The sequence below is a fragment of the Akebia trifoliata genome, chromosome 9, assembly GCF_017979445.1.
Source record: "Akebia trifoliata isolate Shusen 1 chromosome 9, ASM1797944v1, whole genome shotgun sequence".
NCBI classification, from domain to species: Eukaryota; Viridiplantae; Streptophyta; class Magnoliopsida; order Ranunculales; family Lardizabalaceae; genus Akebia; species Akebia trifoliata.
In genome coordinates, this window is record NC_141383.1 from 12549345 (window position 1) to 12570624 (window position 21280).

General features: G+C 37.3%; 1 non-coding gene across 1 annotated transcript; it reads left to right on the forward strand.

The window, feature by feature from the left end:
- Nucleotides 1-16833: 16833 nt before the first annotated feature.
- On the forward strand, nucleotides 16834-16941 carry LOC147394310 (small nucleolar RNA R71). The gene has a single exon (XR_015181892.1). It is a non-coding gene; the product is annotated as a small nucleolar RNA R71 (small nucleolar RNA).
- The last annotated feature ends 4339 nt before the right edge of the window (nucleotides 16942-21280 follow it).

The window sequence follows — 21280 nt, forward strand, 5'->3', positions numbered from 1 at the left end:
CAATAAGCCGTTACACATTACAGTTGACTGTAACGGGATGAGAGTACTTCTGGTTTTGATCGATAATGGGAGTGCACTGAACGTTTGCCCACTGAAAACTGCTACTTGTCTTGGGTTTAAGACTGAAGATCTCAAGCCCACTAATCAAGGTGTTAGGGCTTATGAAAACACTAAGAGGGATGTACTGAAAATTTTGCACCTTTGATTATCCACAGGCATAGCTGAATTTCCTGTGGAATTTCAGGTTATTGACATCTAGTCTTCTTTCAATTTACTGTTAGGGAGACCATGGTTACACCAAATCAAAGCCATCCCTTCTACGCTACACCAGAAGGTCAAGTTTATCAAGGATGGGCTAGTAATTACTCTTCATGGAGGCGTTGAAATTGTAGGGATCGTAAATAGTACTGAGGCAAATAATGAGCCGCTGCTCGAGATTCAGCCAGAACAACAGAGGATAGAACTTAGTGGGTTCGAATTCGAAAAGATATGCTCCGTCCAATGAGATCAAGCCATGAAAGAATATTTTCCAATGGAAAATATCTCTAATTGCTACATGGCCAATATATTCAAGAAAATGAGATTCTTCCCTGGTATGGGCTTAGGTCGCAAGCAGCAAGGTATTAAAGAGGCACCAGTGATTAAAGAGGCCATCGACACATTCGGACTAGGATATAAGCCTACTAAGGAAGATTGGGCCCAATATTGGAAGACAAAACAGGATAAGGCCATTGCTAAAAAGCAAAGGCGTACCATAGATCTCATTAAAATGAAGTCCTATCGAAAGATCCTCAATGGTTATTTTGTGAAAGAAGGAGAAGACTTTCGTTACTGTGGGTTCCCAGAGCCTTTCATTGATCACATCACAGGTACTCGTTTGCCGAGGTTTGAAATCTTCTTTGGCGTGGAATGGCTCGAAAAGGAAGCAAGCACAAAAGTTAATGAGAAGAAGGTTGAAGACTGGCAGCTCGATCTGGACTCCCTCAACATCGATCAGCTATTCATTGAAGATCATAGTATCTTAGTGTTGTCAGTTGAGAAAGGGATCCCAAATCCTCAGTCTATAATCAAACCCGATGTTGGGTTTCTATCAAATTATCATGTAATCAGTCCTATGTTGCATGTCAAGGCTGGGTCTGTCGATCCCATTAGTCCTGTTCAGTCTGACATGTTGGTCGAGTCCTTTATTTCTGTTGAGTCGAGTAAGTTAGTTGTTTCTGTTGAGTGTGTCATTTCTAGTGAGTTTGTCAAGTCTGCAATGAGTCCTGTTACCCCATCTCTTTTTAATGAAATGAAAGAAATTTTTGATTACCTCGAGCGCAATAATAAATTAACTAATAATCTGGTTTCAGAGGGAGAATTTTCTAACGAAGAACCTCCCCCTGAAATAATCAATTTACTTGAATAAGAAGAGGAACGTCGGGCTCAACCTCTAATAGAGGAAGTAGAGGTTATCAACCTCGGAACAAAAGAAAGTCCTCAAGAAATTCGAATAGGGGTCACTTTATCTCCTGATGAACGCAAAGGGACAGTAGACTTGCTTAGAAAGTTCAAGGACGTGTTCGCGTGGTCTTACGAGAATATGCCAGGGGTAAGCACATATATTGTTCAACATCGGATTCTGTTATATCCTGATGCTCGACCAATCAAACAAAAACTTCGACGTATGAAGCCGGAATGGACTTTGAAAATTAAAGAAGAAGTTACGAAGCAGATTAACGCTAGATTTTTGGAAGTAGTAGAATACCCTGAGTGGATTGCTAATGTCATCCCAGTGCCGAAAAAGGATGGAAAAGTTAGAATGTGTATGGATTTCAGAGACCTAAACAAAGCAAGCCCAAAGGATAGTCTCCCTTTACCACACATAGATGTTCTAGTAGACAGTACAGCAGGACACGCTTTGTTGTCCTTCATGGATGGTTTTTCGGGGTACAATCAGATAAAAATAGATCCTCGAGATATGAAAAAAATGTTGTTCATCACACATAAGGAACCTTTTGCTACAAGGTTATGCCTTTTGGTTTGAAGAACGCTGGAGCTACCTATCAAAGAGCAGCCATGACTTTTACTACATGACATGATACACAAGGAAGTCGAAGTCTATGTTGATGATATGATAGTCAAATCTAAAGAACGACTGGGGCACGTTACTGCGTTAGAAAAGTTTCTACAAGGATTCAAAAGTACCAGCTCCGCCTCAACCCACAGAAATGTGTATTTGGAGTAACTTCTGGAAAACTATTAGGATTTGTCGTCAGTTAGAGAGGGATCGAAGTAGACCCTGTGAAGATTAAAGCTATCCAAGAGATGCCCCCGCCTGAGATTGAAAAATAGATTCGAGGATTTCTGGGCAGAATCCAGTATATTAGTAGGTTCATCGCTCAACTTACCAACGTCTGTGAACCTATTTTCAAGCTTCTCAAGAAGAATGAACCACCAGTTTGGAATAAGCAATGTTTCGACCAAGTCAAGGAGTATCTCTTAAACCCACTTATTTTGGTTCCACCCACACCGGGCGAACCATTTCTTCTTTATCTGTCAGTCACAGAAGAAGCTATGGGATGCATGCTTGCACAGTATGACAAAGATACTCGCAAAGAGAGGGCTATATACTACATCAGTAAAAAAATGTTAGAATATGAACGAAAGTATTCGACCCTTGAAAAAACTTACTTAGCACTGGTATGGGCTACTCAGAGACTCCGGCACTATATGCTGTTTCATTCAATTATCCTGTTATCACAGATGGATCCTCTCAAGTATCTTTTTGAGAAGCCGGCGTTGACAGGGAGAACTGCGCGATGGTTATTGTTGCTATCAGAGTTTGACATCACGCATGTTACACAAAAATCTATCAAGGGGAGAGCTGTAGCAGAATACTTGGCAGATCACCCTGTAGTAGAAGGAATAAGGTGTGCCGATCAATTCCCAGATGAGAACATCTTGCACGTTAAAGAAGAACCGTAGAACCAAACATGGCAGTTGTACTTTGATGGAGCTGCCAATCAAAATGGGTATGAAATAGGGGCAGTCCTGTTTTCTCCGGAAGGATGCCACATTCCTATCGCTATTAAATTAGCCTTTTCGAACACTAATAACACGGCTGAATATGAGGCATGCATCGCGGGGATTGAAGCTGCTTTGAACCTGGGTATTACAAAAATTGAGGTTTTTGGGGATTCAGCTTTGGTCATACATCAGTCATTGGAAGAATGGAAGACTAGGGATGAAAAGTTGAAACCTTACCATGGGTATTTGTTAAACTTAGTTAGTAAGTTTAAATCTATCCTGTTCCAGCACTTGTCAAGGGAGGATAACAGATTTGCTGACTCCTTAGCAACTTTGTCTTCAATAATCCAATTGCCCCTGGCATGGAATTGAGGCCAATCACGATTGAAATAAAAGACAAACCCGCATACTGTCATCAGATCAACATTGCTACTCGACTATCCGATGGAAAGCCATGGTACACAGACATAAAGAAAGTGTTGGAAAAACGAGAATTCCCTGAAGAAGCATTGAGGAAGGAACGACAAACCCTACTAAGATTAGCATCTCAATTGATCCTGTGCGCAGGAAGTTTATACAAAATGTCTTATGATGGGATTCATCTGTCGTGTGTTGATGAAGATCAAGCTGAACAGATAATGGTTAAACTACATTCGGGAGAATGTGGCCCTCACATGAGTGGGAAAATGTTAGCTAAGAAAATTATGAGACAAGGATACTACTGGCCCACGATGGAAACAGATTGTCATCACATGGTCAAAACCTGTCCTAAGTGCCAAATACATGCGAACCTTATACATGTGCCACCATCTCAATTAGTGGGTCTGACTTCACCATGGCCATTCTCAGTCTGGGGAATTGACATTATTGGTAAAATATCGCCTAAGGCGTCAAACGGGCATGAATACATTCTAGTTGCCATCGATTATTTTACCAAATGGGTCGAGGCTGCTTCTTATGCTGTCCTCACTACGTCTCGAGTTGCAAAGTTCATTCAAACAAACATCATCAGTCGATACGGGGTACCTTCAGAGTTGATCTCTGATAACAGGTCGCACTTCAAGGCTGAGGTTATTAAATTGTGTTCAAAGTTCAAAATCTCACACCACAAATCATTTCCTTATCGCCCTCAAACTAATGGAGCAGTCGAAGCAGCTAATAAGAATGTTAAGACTATTCTGAGGAAAATGTGTCAATCACATCAAGATTGGTCAGAAAAACTGTCATTTGCATTATGGGCATATCGAACCTCAATTCGAGCCTCCACTGGAGCTACTCCCTATTCCTTAGTGTATGGCATGGAAGCAGTCTTGCCAGTTGAAATGGAGATTCCGTCTCTCAGGGTCTTGTTAGAAAGTCAGTTGTCAGAAGCAGATTGGATTCGCCAATGGTATGAAGAGTTGAATTTGATCGAAGAAAAACGACTAAGAGCCTTGTATCACGTGCAAGCTTATCAAAGAAGAGTCACCCGTGCGTTTGACAAAAAAATCAAGACCCGTCACTTACAAGTCAGGGATTTAGTACTCAAAGAGAATCAGACACCTATTTTTAACCCTAGATGGAAGTTCAAGCCAAATTGGGGAGGCCCGTTCATCGTCAAAGAAATATTACCAGGAAAAGCTGTCAGGCTTCAAGATCATGATGGAATCGAATTACCAGAACCAACCAACCTTGACCAAATCAAACGGTACACATTTAAGGAGGCCATCTTTGGCCGAATCAATCCTCATATTACCCAGTTACCCAGTTCAACATATCCTTTTTCAACCCTTTTGCAGCCTTTTCAAAAAGAAAAATTATGTTTTTTTTCTTTCTCAGTCCGATCACTTAACCTAGGGAAGGGAAGTTTCGAACTACATTTTGGTCTGATCCCAAAATTCTAGGGTACGTAGGTGATGAGACTATCGTTGTTCTTCTCACCGGAGTTAATAATAATCTTACGTTTACCTTATTTGTGGGGCAAGTAGGGGATCGAACCCAAGAGAAAGGAGGAATAGAGTTAAGCTAAGAAGATAAAATTCAAATTAACTAAAAGGAATTAAAACTATTTTTCTTTGTATTTTTGAACTTATAAGATAATGTAAAATTACTAGAAAAGAGACTAAATTAAATGAAATTAAAAGCAAGTAAACTTATGAAATTAAAATACCATTAGAGGTGGATCTACCTAGAACATGTTGATGAGCAATTCTTAGTTTCAAGCATTTTTATAACTCAATCGTAAGGACTTGGTGTTAGCTCCTTAGATCGGAAAGTTTTGCAAATGAAATGAAATAAGGGAATATAAACAAAATAGAATTCTTTGAAAACTTCCTACTACCAATTATCTAGTTTAAGCATACTTTATCTTGATCTAATATAAGCATAAAGTATCTATATTAAGAATAATAAGTGCAAGAAACTTAAAGAGAATTCATAAGCATTTTAAATAAAAGAAAGGCATGAAATTAAAAATAACACAAGAACTTGCTCTAGGCTTTTCCACTCTCCAATGGAGGGGAACTTAGCATAATGTCATTGCAAGAGAGGGAAGATAAGAGATGAAAGAACTTTTCTTCATTTCATGGAGAAAATTACAACTTCTTCTTCTTCTACTTCTTACAAGACTAATTAGCCAAAAGGAAATAACTAGAAAATGAAAATACAAAAAATAAGAGAATAGGCAAAGAATCTTAGATTAAAGGAGTCTTGGATAAGAGAACCAAGATAGGACCCTTTCTCTAGAAATGAAGGCTCTATTTATAGAGAAAAATGTGTGTAGAAGAGTCTAAAAGTAGCCTCCACTTTTCTTTGCACAAAAAGATAAAAGAGGAGAATATGAGTTAAGGATTAGGGCATTCCAAAGGATTAGGGCATTCCAAAGTGTTAGGGCATTCCAAAGTGGGCCCAAATGCTTTTGCCTTGAGATTTTGATTCCAAATTGTTGATTTTCTGCACAAGAAACACACGTAATTAGATTTATCTAGTAAATGAATTTATTTATATATAATTAAGCCTAATTGACATGCAACGTGGTGGTTTGAGGCTTATCATGATTATTATCTTAATATAGAGAAATAGGTACAAAAATCAAGATAAATATCCGAAAAATGTGCGTATAATTGAGTGTTTGGAGACACTCATCAGTAGGCAACCTGAGAAGTTACTTCAGGCCCGACCACATCAAAAAAAAAAATAAATAAATAAAATAATAGATTCCCCGACAATAAAAAAATCAAGAAAAAAATTCAAAAGAAAAGAAATATCATCCAAAATGGGGAAGAAAATTTAAGAAAAATTTTAAATGAAATGCCACACAAGGGGCATTTGGGTTTTGAGCATCAAAATTCCTTTCTTTTTATACCCAGTCCTAAGCCTACCCATGAAAGTCCTCCTAAGTACCGTGCGAAAAGTCAAGGAAGATAGCAAAGCATGATCAGACAGCAACTCCAGAAGTTCAGACAAAAAAAAAAAAAAAAGCTCGCTAGATCGAAAACCTGAAAAGGCGATCTAGGCAAAAGTTAGAGCAAGCTCGATAGATTGAAAACCTGAAAAGGCGATCTAGGCAAAAGTTAGAGCAACAAAGAAAAACGAAAGAAAATCCCAAATTGAAAGCGGTCCAAGCTGAAACATCAGAAGTCCGAATAATCAAGGTCAATACTTAGCTTAAACCAGGCATAGACTCGGAAGCCACAAGTATCTTGTCTACGATCGATCTGAAAATGTTTACTTCCCCAAGTGAACTAATGAAGAGAAGGGCGGATCCTATGATGAGTCTCAAAAGGAAATATTTTGTTATCTTGAGCCCGACTCAAAATCTTTAATAAAATTAATCAAAATTAAAAGTTGGATCTTTATTACGCTTGTGGTAATCAAATATTTCAAACCTTCATATAAGGGGCATTTTCTTTCTTCTTTAATGTAACTTTTCCCCCTTATACTAGGGGCATTTTTTTTAATTTTTGCATGATGTGTTCAATTATCTTCAATGCCACGTACATTGTCAAACTAGGGGCATTTTGTCTTTGAGCAATGTTAATCCTAAAAAATAATGGGAACCCTAAACTTAAGGTTACCCTCTTGGTAATAGTTTTTCGAAAAACTTTTGAGGTTCAAAAGAAATAAAAAACTCAAGTTTTAAATTCATAAAACTTTTTGGATAAAACCTTGAGGTTTAAACAAAAACACTTTGGATCTCACATTTGACTGTGCCCAGAGATTAACTTATAATTCGCTTACCTAGAGTAGGAGATATGGCATTCTTTCGTTCCCAGATTCCTTTCCAGATCAAATCATTCTTAGATTCGATCATTTCTCTTCCAGATTCATTATCTTTTGGATTTATTCATTTTCCGATTCATTCCAATCAGTCTTCTCCAAATTCATTCATTCTTTCCCAAATTCCTTCATTCCTCTGCCAGTTTTGCTCAATTACCGCCAAGGGTTATCTTGGATTTTGCTCAGTTGCCGCCAAGGGTTATCTTGGATTTTGCTCAGTTGCCTTCAAGGGTTATCTTGGATTTTGCTCAGATGCCGCCAAGGGTTATCTTCGATTTTGCTCAGTTGTCGCCAAGGGTTATTTTGGATTTTGCTCAGTTTTCGCCAAGGGTTATCTTGGATTTTGCTCAGTTGCCGCCAAGGGTTATCTTGGATTTTGCTCAGTTTCCGCCAAGGGTTATCTTGGATTTTCCTCAGATGCCGCCAAGGGTTATCTTGGATTTTGCTCAGTTGCCGCCAAGGGTTATCTTGGATTTTGCTCAGTTTCCGCCAAGGGTTATCTTCGATTTTGCTCAGTTGCCGCCAAGGGTTATCTTGGATTTTGCTCAGTTTCCGCCAAGGGTTATCTTGGATTTTGCTCAGATGCCGCTAAGGACTCAGTTGCCGCCAAGGGTTATCTTGGATTTTGCTCAGTTTCCGCTAAGGGTTATCTTGGATTTTGCTCAGTTGCCGCCAAGGGTTATCTTGGATTTTGCTCAGATGCCGCCAAGGGTTATCTTGGATTTTGCTCAGTTGCCGCCAAGGGTATATCTTGGATTTTGCTCAGTTACCGTCGAGGGTTTTCTCGAAATTATGCTCAGTTTATACTCAACGTATGCTCAGATTATGCTCAGGTTATGCTCAAATTATATTCAGATTTTACTCAGTTTCACACAGTGCACACACTTGCACATTTGCACTTTTCAGTCAAGGAGAATTTTTTAAATTCAAGGATCTGACACTGTCAGTGAGAGCTCGCGCTCAGGGACCTGGCATTTTCTTTTAATTCGGGGAGAGCTTTACCCTCAAGGATCCGAACACCCTGACGAATTGCTAAATCAGGCTGCAAAATGAATTGTCACTAGCTTTGGCATTCAGATATTGCACTATCTACCAAAATAGATTTGCTATCTAGTTTTCTTCAACCCTCTGCCAAAAAGGGGCGTCTGTAGACACCCCATTTTTGCATCCGCCTGATTAATCAACTCTTCAACCCGATCGCAATGGATGTTATTTCCATTACTTTATTTTGTTACCAGAAATATTTCAGAAATCCAGATGAGGTATCTCGAACTGACAAAATCATAGAAACCACGCTACGCTAGGAAAATATAACCTCAAAAACATAAAAATCATCATCTTACAGACCCAAAAAGAAGCTTCACGATAAAAATCACTAAAAATTGACCAAATTACCAAAATACCCCTAACATCAAAACAACCCTAGAGCCTATGTTACGATTAGGAAAATCCTTTCGAATACATAAAACAACAAATCGAAATCAAATAAATCATTTCACAAAATTTTAACAGAATTCGACAAAATTACGAAAATGCCCCTCATAAAGTTCATGACCATTTCACACAAAAAATTTCATAAATGATACAAACCAATATTTCCATTGAATTTCTTACGAAAAATCGATTCTAAAACATCATGGAACATAAAAAACCGACTTAAAACGTGAAAAGTACTCTCCGGGGGTAAAACGGTAATTTCATAATTTTCATAATTAAAAATTTCAAAATTAATAAATAAAATATTAAATAATTAAAGTTAAACATTGATGGAATTAATTTAAAATTTTGAATTAAAAAAATCAATCAATCGGGCTTTCATGGAAAATTGTTGAGGGTTCGTGAGATATTTCTTTAAGGACCCCTCCATTTGGGGGTCCAAAGAATTAAAGATATAATAGAGGGGGGTTCTCCAAAAATTTAAACCCAATCAAGCAAGACTAAGGTCAAGGTATTAAAGTCAAACAAGTGAGACTAAAGTCAAAATTAAAGTCATTAAGCAAGACTGAAGTCAGATATAAGTCTAAAAGTCAATCAATTACGACTAAAGTCAAAATATTAAAAGTCAATCAAATAAGACCAAAAGTCAAAATCATAATAGAGTTCTAATTAAATAATAACTCTATCTAATAGAGTTCTAACTAAAACACAACTCCACCTAAAACAATTCTAATTAAAACACAACTCTACCTAAAACAATTTGAACTAAAACACAACTCTAATTACAAGAACTCTAATTAAACACTAACTCTATCAAAATCAACCCCTAAAAAAATCTATAAATAGAGGTGCTCACACCCTATTTTCGTATCAAATCATAAACCCTAAGAGAAATAGGTCTAAAAGCCCCCTAGCCTCCCATAAACCCTAGTTTTGTAGCCCCAACTCCTTACCTAACATCCCTCTTTCGATTTTAGCCTAAAGAATACCTAAAAGCCCTCCAAAAACACTTCAAAATCCATAATAAACTCGAATAGTCTAGATAAAAAAAAAAGGTGATACCTTGCCTCGGAGATCAGAAATCAAATCCGGAGACAGAACGAAGCAAGGGAGTACGGTACAATGAGTAATTTTAATCGGATCTGAGGGAACAAAGTCTTTGCTATCAGAAAGGTATAATTTTTTTTTATTATTATTATCTAGGTTTTTTAGCAATGTAATTTATTTGGAAAATTAGTAGAGACCGGCTTTGGCCGGGTGGGGTTGGTGCCTAACACCTTCCAACCCCGTAACATGATCCCCGAATTCAGTTTTTTTTGTTCTAGATTAGTCCTTTATCTGTTTAGAGTCATTGATCGGTTCCTAGACCGTAATAACTAGGTGGTGACTCCCAAACCTCAAGGGTCAAAAGCGGATCCGAGCACCCCGCGGATCGAGGGCGCTTTCAGGTTGTGGCTGCTTAGACGAACTAGCTCCTGAAGTATCTTCTGCCTCTTTGAATTGAAGAATTATACGGGCTACAAGCTCTCGAGCCGGATGGGGTACTTCTTCTTCCTTGCTCTATTGTACTCCCGCTATGCGACATAACTCAGCGATCAATAAAGGGAAAAACAACCCACCACTATTCGATCGAATGCAGTGCACTATCGATTCTTTAATGACACGCCCCACATCTATTGATTTTCTTATTATGATGGCAAACAACAAGATGGCCCTATCTTTTGCCACATGCTCAAATGAGTAGTAGGCATCATTCTTGCTGCAATGAAGTAATGCCAGGCCTTTGCTTCCCTATCTAGAGTATCTCTTGAAAATTTTGCACCCCGTCTCTTTTTGTTATCTATGCAGTGCTAGGCTTGGCCAATAACTAAAGTACTGTTGATTGTTGCTCTATTGAAGGATACTAGTTTGCCCCTCACAAAGACCTTTATCCCTTTTCACTTTTCCGCATTTGCATAAAATTCCCGTACCAAAGGAACCATAGTCGGTCCCGGTTGTGCACAAAATTTTGACCACTTCCTCACCTCGATGTTTCTTGTTATGTTTATTAGAGCATCAGATCCATTACCATTGATTCCTCTTTCCGGAATTGGTTTGTGATAGATTACCAACCTTTCATACCTCTCTTGTGCTTCACGGCTCACAAACTTGTTATCTAATGGTGGTGATGAAGCGGCAAATCGTGTTTTTTTCGGCGCCATGATAATATTCAGTGACACGTTTACCTTTCACAACCGATATCCAAACGTCAGGATTTTAATAAAAATTGATCACTTCAATCACCCACAATTCGAATCACACGTACAACTAATGCCCTTAAGGATATCCAACACACATCATATACTTCATATAGCTCCCAAGATTTTGAAGTGAATGAACCTATCTAACTTCTATCATTGTCACAGAACTTTCCACAAACACCTGGTAGGCACAAAAATTTATTGATCTTCCGAAAACCAAGTAAGACCATCCACTGTCATCAGTGACCGTTCATATTACAGCACAAAGCAGTCCACAAATGGAACATCCATACACTCTCCCCCGAAATCAGTCAACCTTTAAAGAAATCAAACTCTCCCAACAACTATTGAAATTAAACATATAATTTCCCAATCCAAATGATCAAAATTTTGATCACATTAAGCAATATAGGCTAATTGATTGACATACTTAAGAGTAAAATCGGAAAGTACCTCAGTTGATTTGTCGAATCGGCAAAGACAACTCAACAGATCCATTGAACTTGATGGACTAGCTCTCATGAAGTTGATCTTTCTATAGCCCCCCTTGATTATGGAGAGGGAGATATAAGAATAGTGCTGGAGAAGAGGAAGAGAGATGAAGAGTTTTTCTTTCGTTGAGACACGAAGAGACTGTTGGTTGTGAAATTGGGTAACAATAGAAATAGTAGGGCAAGTATAACCCTTTTCTATGTGGGTACGAGTTCGGGCCGAGGCCTGTTAGAATATCATGCCATGGCCCGCCTTTTTATGTTTCTGATCAGTTCTGTCATGGACTCGTGCCTTAGGCTGAAAAGAGTTAAGCCATGGCCTTCATTTTAATATTTCTGATTAGTTCTGCCACGGACTAATGCCTTGGCCTGAGAAGAGTTAAGCCATGGCATCTTCGAACTGTGAGATCAGAACTGCTATCTGTTTTAAATGGAGCAACTGGGATTGAAGAAAGGCTTCTGCTATTAAAATATGTGCTGCCAATGACTTGTGCCATGTTGCTAATGTAGTTGATTTGTTTAGATACTCCCAACATGTTTCAATACAACATAATTAAATAAAATTAAGAAGAATTCTAAATATTTTAATAAAAGCAAACTAAATAATTTTTTTTTTTTGAAATAAATAAAAATTAACAAAGAATAATGAAAATCAAAATAATCGGAAAAAGAGTTTAGAATACTTGGGTTACCTCCCAAGAAGCGCTTGTTTTAAAGTCTTCAGCTTGACTTTCTTTGAAGTCACACCCGGTTTGCTAGAGTGATGGTGGATTTCTAACGATCAATTTCATCACCCCAATAATGCTTGAGACGTTGCCCATTTATCTTGAAGATATCCTTCGTGATTTCATCTTGGACCTCAACAGCTCCATGTGGGTATGCTTTAATCACAATAAATGGCCCCGACCATCTTGATTTGAGCTTACCCAAAAAAAGTTTCAAACGAGAATTGAATAAGAGGACACGTTGTCCTGTCTCAAAATGTCTTTCTAATATCTTCTTGTCATGCCATCTTTTGGTTTGCTCTTTATACAGCTTGGCATTTTCGTAGGCGTGGAGACGAAACTCATGCATCTCATTGAGTTGTAGAAGACGTTTTTCACCTGCGGCTCTTAAATCAAAATTCAAGTTCTTTATTGCCCAAAGTGCCTTGTGTTCTAGTTCGACCGGGAGATGACATGCCTTACCAAAAACCAACTGATAAGGTGACATTCCAATTGGTGTTTTGTAGGCGGTCCGATAAGCCCATAATGTATCGTCTAAGCGTTTGGACCAATCCTTGCGAAATGGGTTCACAGTCTTCTCTAGAATCCGCTTAATTTCCCTATTCGAAATCTCTACTTGACCACTAGTTTGCAGATGGTAGGCCGTAGCGATCTTATGAGTTACCTCATATCTAGTTAGAAGGGCTTCAAAATATTTATTGCAGAAGTGAGTGCCTTCATCGCTGATTATTGCTCGAGGAGTGCCATAACGGGTAAAGATGTTCTTCTTCAAAAAATTCAGCACCACCTTCGCATCATTCGTGGGCAATGCAGTCGCTTCCACCCATTTTGAGACATAATCGACTGCCACTAGAATGTAGAGATTATTATAAGAAGAGATGAAGGGTCCCATAAAATCAATTCCCCACGCATCAAAGATCTCCACCTCTAGAATGTTATTGAGTGGCATCTCATGTATCTTTGAAATATTACCAACCCTTTGGCATTGATCACACCTTGAGGCAAAGAAATGCGCATCTTTGAATAATGTAGGCCAATAGAAACTTGATTGTAGCACCTTGACTGCGGTTCTCTCTCCCCCAAAATGGCCTCCATATTCAGACGAATGACAATGTCGAAGTATGTCTTCAATTTCTTCTTTAGGAATACACCTACATATAATCTGATCTGCACATTGCTTGAACAAGAAAGGTTCGTCCCAAACATAATACTTGACATCATGCAAGAATTTTTTCTTTTGTTGAGAGCTTATCTCAAGAGGGAACACTTTGCTAACGATGAAGTTCACATAATCTGCATACCAAGGCAAGTTCTTTTGATTACAAGCAAATAGTTATTCATCTGGGAATGACTCATTTATCGTAGTCTCATCATTAACTTTCCCCCCATTATCTAGCATTGAGAGATGGTTCGCCACTTGGTTTTTAGTCCCCTTTTTGTCCCGAATCTCTAAGTCAAACTCTTGTAACAAGAGCACCCACCGGATAAGTCGAGGTTTTGCATCTTTCTTGGCAATTAAATACTTGGTAGCGGCATGATCAGTAAAATCAATTACCTTTGTCCCGATGAGATATGCACGAAACTTATCAAATGCAAACACAACTGCTAGCAACTCCTTCTCAGTGGTGGCATAATTCAACTGTGCATCATTTAATGTCTTGCTAGCATAATATATAGTATGAAAAATTCAATTTTTCTGTTGGCCTAGAACCACGACAACAGCAAAATCGCTAGCATCACACATAAGCTCAAACGGGAGATTCCAATCTGAGGCAACAATGATGGGTGCTAACACTAATCTTGCTTTCAAGATTTGAAATGCCTCAAGACACTTTTCATCAAATTTGAAAATCACTTCTTTTTCCAACAAACTACAAAGCGGTTTAGAGATCTTCGAGAAGTCCTTAATAAAATGTCGGTAGAATCCAGCGTGTCAAAGAAAGCTTCGAACACCCTTGACGGAAGATGGCGGTGGTAATTTTTCAATAGTCTCAATTTTTGCTCTATCCACCTCGATTCCCTTACTTGATATTCGATGACCGAGGACAATTCCTTCTTGTAACATGAAATGTCATTTCTCCCAATTCAACATAAGATTCGTTTCTTCATATCTTTTGAGAACTAAATGCCAAGTTCTCCAAGCAAATATCGAAAGAATCACCAAATACCAAGAAATCATCCATGAATACCTCTATAAAATGCTCTACCATATCAGAAAAAATTGCCATCATACACCTTTGAAATGTTGCCGGTGGGTTGCAAAGTCCGAAAGGCATCCTTCGAAATGCAAAAGTTTCGTAGGGACAGGTGAACGTTGTCTTTTCCTGATCTTCTGGTGCTATAGCAATCTGATTATATCCCGAATATCCATCCAAGAAATAGTAATAGGAGTGCCCCGCTAATCTATCAAGCATTTGATCAATGAAAGGCAAGGGAAAATGGTCTTTCCGAGTAGTTTTATTCAACTTCCGATAATCTATACAAACACGCCACCCAGTTACTGTCCTTGTTGGGATAAGCTCATTATTACCGTTCATCACAACAGTCATTCCTCTCTTCTTCGGTATACATTGCACCAGATTCACCCATGAGCTATCAGAAATAGGATAAATTATGCTTGCATCAAGCCACTTGAGAATCTCCTTTTTCACCACTTCCTTCATAATTGGGTTAAGTCGACGTTGGTGCTCAATAGAAGGCTTATGACCATCCTCCATAAGGATTTTGTGCATGCAAATAGAAGGACTAATCCCCTTTATATCCACTATGGACCATCCCAATGCTTTCTTGTACTCTCACAACACCCTTAATAACTTATCTTCTTGTTCAGGCTCAAGAGAAGCAGAAATAATAATCGACAAAGATGATGATTCACCAAGGAAAGCATACCTCAAATGACTAGGAAGAGGGCTTGTCTTGAATTGAAGGCTTGTTCGCTGCTTGGAATGAACCAATGATGGACATGTTCTACTTTGCTTGTGGTTCTTGCAGCGAGTGAATTTTGGTGTAGCCTCCAAGTAATTCACCAACTCTAAACTGTCCTCATTGTATGCATTAATTATTGCTAATTCAAGCTGGTCAAATGGGGATGTTTCTTCATGATTATGTCACACAATGTGTCCACTACATCAATCTATATAGCAATCTTCAGGCTCTTAAGTGGGGAACTTCATAGCTTTGAAAACATTAAACTTCACCTCTTGATCTTGAACTCTCATAGTAAGCTCCCCTTTTTGCACATCAATAAGAGTTCTACCTGTGGCTAAGAATGGTCTACCAAGAATGATTGGAACATCCTTATCCTTCTCCATATCAAGAATAATAAAATCCACAGGGAATATAATTTTTCAACCTTAACAAGCACATCTTCTATTACCCCCTTGGATACTTCAATGATCTATCTGCTAATTGGAGTGTCACAGTAGTAGGCCTGGCTTCTCCCAATCCCAAATTTTGAAATATAGACAGTGGCATTAGATTAATACTAGCCCCCAAATCACACAAAGCTCTACCAGAGAATTGGTTACCTATTGTGCATGGTATAATGAAGCTCCCTGGATCCTTAAGCTTTGCTGGAAGTTTAATTTGAATGATAGCACTGCACTCTTCAGTCAAACCCACTGTTTCAAATTCACTCAATCGCCTCTTTTTAGTCAAGATGTCTTTCAAAAACTTGGCATAACTTGACATTTTCTCTAAAGCTTCAGCGAATGGGATATTAATATGCAACTTCTTGAAAATATTTAGAAACTTTACAAACTGCTCGTCATGTTTTTGTTTCTTGTTATGCTCGGCTTGTTATGCTCCTGGTTTGTAGTTTCTTTCTCTTGTTCACCTTTTTCTTTAGAGACTGTTTCTTCTGCCACTAAAATGTCTGGTTCCTTTGGTTCCTTGACAACATCATTCAACTATTTTCCATTCCTCAATGTGATAGCATTGTAGTGCTCCTTACCATCTCTTTTTGGATTAGTCTCTGTATTGCTAGGCAAGGTTCCTTGAGGATGGCTATTAATTGTTGAAGCAAGCTGACCTAACTGAATTTCTATATTCCGAATAGAAGTAGCTTGGCTTTGGAGTTGAGTTCTAGTCTCTGTCATGAACTGATTAGTGTTGGATCCCATCTGATGTACTAGATTTTCCAAAGAAGGCTTCTTTTCTCTAGGGGGAGCTTGAGGATGATAGCCCAATTGAAATATGGGTTTTGTAGATGAAGAGGTCTCAACTTGATTGTTGTTACTCCAAGAGAAGTTCGGATGATTTTTCTACCCCGGATTGTAGAAGTTAGAATATGGATTATTTTGTCTGTTACCAATAAAATTTAGAGACTCTAGATTATTAGGGCACATATTTCCTGAATGATTGTCTCCACAAATCTCGCATGTAACAATAGGAGTTTGAATGACATGAACTCCAAATGAATCCAACGTCTTAGATAAAGAGGCCACTTGAGCAGTCAAAGCAGTAAAAGTGTCTAATTCATGCACTCCTACTGTTCTTATTGGATTCATCCTCTCTGTATGGTACTGGAAGTTGTTAGAGGCCATCTCCTCTAATAAATTATACCCATCCTCAAATGTCTTCGCCATAAGAGATCCACTTACTGCAGCATCAACAATCGTTCTGATAGATCCAACCAACCCATTGTAGAAAATTTGGATGATCAACCATTCTGGTAAAGCATGATGAGGACATCTCTGAAGCAAATCTTTTTACCTCTCCCAGGCTTCATAGAGAGACTCACTGTCTAACTGCACGAAAGTAGTGATATCATTCCTCCACTTTGCAATTTTTGACTATGGAAAATATTTAGCCAGGAACTTTTTTGCCAAGTCATCCCAAGTGGAAATAGATTCTCTTGGCAATGAGTTCAACCAATTCTTCGTCATGTCCCTCAATGAGAATGGAAATAGTCGTAACCGGATGGCATCATCATCAACACCGTTATACTTAAACGTGACACATATCTCTAGAAAATTAGCTAAATGTGCATTGGGGTCTTCAACATGTGAACCCCCAAACTGAGATACTTGTACCATCTGAATAGTAGCCGGCTTGAGTTCAAAATTGTTGGCTTGTATCATTGGACGACGAATACTAGTGTTAATCCCATCCATTAATGGAACATCATAGTCCCGCATAGACTTAGGACCTTCATTACCATTAGTTTGGTCGGCCATTGTATGGTGTTGAGAAGTTTCTCGCTTATTCTTTCTATTTCTTCGACAAGTTTTCTCGATCTCAAAATCCAAAGGAACAAGCTCTAAATTCCCTGTACTACGCATACACTAGCCAAACACCTACAAAATAAAGAAAATTTGGTCTAAAATCAAATATGATTGAATTAATATTAACAAAAAGATTAATAAATTAGTACCCGGCAGCGGCGCCAAAAACTTGTTGTCTAAATTTACGCACGCAAGTATACGTATCGAAGAACGAAAAATAATAATGTAAGAAAGTATCGTTCCCACGGAGACTAAATACCAATCTATTGCTAATTACCAATTTATCTCACTTTAATTTTATCCAAATAAAAGTAAAAATAGGAATTAAAACTAAACAAGAAAACTAATGGAGAAAATAAATTTATAGATTTAAAATCAATGATTGATAAAATCTAGGTTTATAATTTCCCCCAAACACTCTACTTAATTAGATTATCTTTCGTTCTATGATAAATTAATCCACTATAATTGTCATCAAAGAACACTAAATTCTCTACAAGCTTCTGTCGATGGTCATGTAAAAATACCCTTCTAAACTAACTTCCTATATGTCTATAAGAATTAAATCAAGAAGAATTTATTAAGAATAAGCTCTCATAAGGGATGCACACGCAACTTGAGTATATGTCTATCTCAAATTAGCGCATGTTACTCTATCTAGGTCATGAACACAAAATAACTCTGTCGATATTATTAAGGTTCATCGAATCAATTCAATCAATGACCAGTTAATTAAATCGCATTAAACATAGGATAGAAAAAAAATCACATGTGGAATCAGAGAAGAAAGAAATAAAACTAATCAAATATCATGAATGGATTCCATTATAACCCTAGAATAGAAATTAGTTCATCATTGAAAAGAAAACAAAATCACAAAAGTATTCAGCCATTCTTAGAGATTACAAATATCAAGAGAAGAGATAAAATTCAGAAAGATAAAACTCAAAAGTCGAATCTCCAGCTCTCGTCCTTCTTCTCGATCTTGTGCCTCCAAGAAAAACCCCAAAACTTCTGTCTCCTTCTCTCCAGAATAAAGTTTAATCGTTTCTATTTATAAGTATCGAGTCATAAGGGTTTAAGAGTCTCAAAATCCGTGTCTAATTTGGTCACCACAAATTAACGGGTAAAGCTCGAAACGTAAGCAGGCCATGGCCTCAAAACATGTCATGCCGCGGCTTGTATTTTATATTTCTGTTATGCCATTCTTGAATTCCCGCCGCGGCCTCATTTTCTATCAAGCTACGGCTTGAAGACTTTCTAGCTTGTATGCTTAGCTTCCTTCTTCTGAGAGTGAACAAATTGGAGTCCAGAATTTCTCCTAAACGTATGCAAACATCCCAATGTTCCATATTATTCCTAAACTGCAAAATAAACATAAAAATCAAATAAAAACATAGAATCACATAAAAAGTATAAAATAAACTAAACTAAAAATAACTAAAAGACTCTAAAATTAACAAAATATTATATCTAAAAGTGGTTAATTCATAGGTATAAAACCTACTCATCAGTATGTTTAATTTCGAGGACGAAATTCTTATTAAGGGGAGGAAGATGTAGTAATCTGAAAATCCTAAAAATGTATCTCGAGGAAAGAATTTTAGATTCGTCCATTGATTTAAAAATATGGATTTTTAATTTTTAATATTTGAGGAAAATTAACTTCACCAATAGATTTAGAAGAATCAAAAAATATATTTTAGTCTATAAGCACGCCTAAATCTGAAGTCGATTGAAAAAATTATCAAATCATCGAGTTTCGCATTAGATATTTTTCCAATATGTAAACGACACTTTAGAGGTGTAATTTGAGAAAATCAATCATATTATTAGATTCGTGTCAAAAAATCATCCGAAATAGAGTATAAGTTTGTCTAATTCGACATTCGGGAAAAATAATTCTCAAAATGACAAGTATGTCCCAACTTAAGTTATATAAATATCTTAATTCTATTAGAAAAATCATAATTTTCTTATTCTTCTCTCTAAAAAAATCTGAATAATTTTTCCTCGATATTTGAAACTTAGATCTATGCCAAACGAGAATGATCCGAGCTTAGCCGCAAGAAGAAAAGTTATTCCTCTCGCTGAGGGTTACGCGTGGATGCAAAGAAATTCGATTTTCACTGGAAGAAAAAATTGAAGATTGGTCGGAGGTGATTTTAAACTCCGTTTAACCGTTGAAAATAGCTTGAAGTAGGTTGCCTTTCCTTCTACCTTCTAGTTATGCGATAATTTCATAGAAAATCCATGTGATTGTAAATAAATCGATCGTTTCATTAAATTTATACATATTTGAACGATTTGAATCATGTTTGCATGCTTATTTATGATTGATTTTAGTTCATTTGATGTAATACAAGCATTTTATAGTTGGTATAATATTTGGATCGATTTTGATCGAGTTTCGAAAAAAAATCAGCAATTCGAAAAAATATCCGAATGTTGAGTTTGGTTCTAATTTTTTTTTGTGTTGCTTCCATATAGTATGTATACCAATTTCTTACCTTTATTTCATTAAAAATAGTTAAGTATTATTTTAAGTTCTTTAATAAATAAATAAATAATCCGTTTTAAATTTCGACTTTGAAAAATCATTTTTTTAACACTTAGCCAAATTTTTACAGATTTTCAACTTTTACGTCTTATGATTTTATCTTTGTTTCCGAGTCTTTCGACTCAACCAAAATCATCGAATGGAATTGGTTGATTCTATATGGATTTCGATTTACTTTAAAGGTGAAATTACTTTGATAGATATGTAGAAAATTAGATGATAGATTGATCGATTTAATTGATGGATGGATAGAGAGAACGTATGTTCTCGACTGATTGATGGGACAGTGCCTCTAGTTCTACGTAGTGGCCATGCCACGTAAAACATGATTGATAGATAGAGGAATGAGATGGTTGATGGATGGAAATGACAAATAACTGTTACAGGAGGGCACTACTAGACTTTGTTTGTATTTTCGATTAAAAGAAATGATAAATTATATACAAAATAAACTATTTTGTTTACCAGTAAAGGTTTGTAGAAAACCTATAAAAAGTGACGCGTTGCTGTGTATCCGAAAGCGGCGAGTCAATCTAGGATAACACTAGATGTCATATGCTCTTCGATAGTATGGGATACCTTAGAGCATATTACAGCTTATGAAATCTGAGAATTTCTCCTACTTATTTCCTAGGAAATGTTGTGTGTAAAGGTGGTTTCTTTATAGTATAGAGCTAGGCGGGGTTCACATGCATTGCCTCTTGATAAGCTTCAATGCAAGGGGTCTCCTGGGCTAGGTAGTGATCACTGTTAGTTTGTAGTCGTCAAACGGTCGACTTCACCGTTAGTTAAACTCAATATTGGGTTCTTGGTCAACGGTTAGTCTGAGTCGGATAAATGGTCATCCAACTGTGGTATGCTAGACCGGCCACAAAATCATATTATAACGATGGGATTACACATCGGAGGTTAAGTTTGGAATATCGTATTACCATAGCCGAGGTGGTTATATCGGTGTGTTCCTTTGCTCTTTTATTATTTAATTGTTCTGATGATTACTTGTGCATGTATGACTCGCAGTAAGAATGGTGTTCATCCTGCTGAGTAACATTCCCTTGTTACTCATGCTATCCTTTACATTGCAGATTATTCAGCTCTTGAGGAGCTGTTATTTGAGGTGGTCCCCGAAGAGGAGCAGATTGATGTCTTGCCGCCACCGTGTCTTTGAGGATTAGTAGAGGATCTTAGCGATTTTTGCTTGTAGATAAGAAACATGTTAGTTTAGAAATTTTTAGCTTGGTGTATTATGAGATTGAGGATCATGACTTATATCAGTGTTTGTCGAATTCTTTCGCTTACTCTAGACTCTCGTATAGATGTTAGTTAAATGTTTATT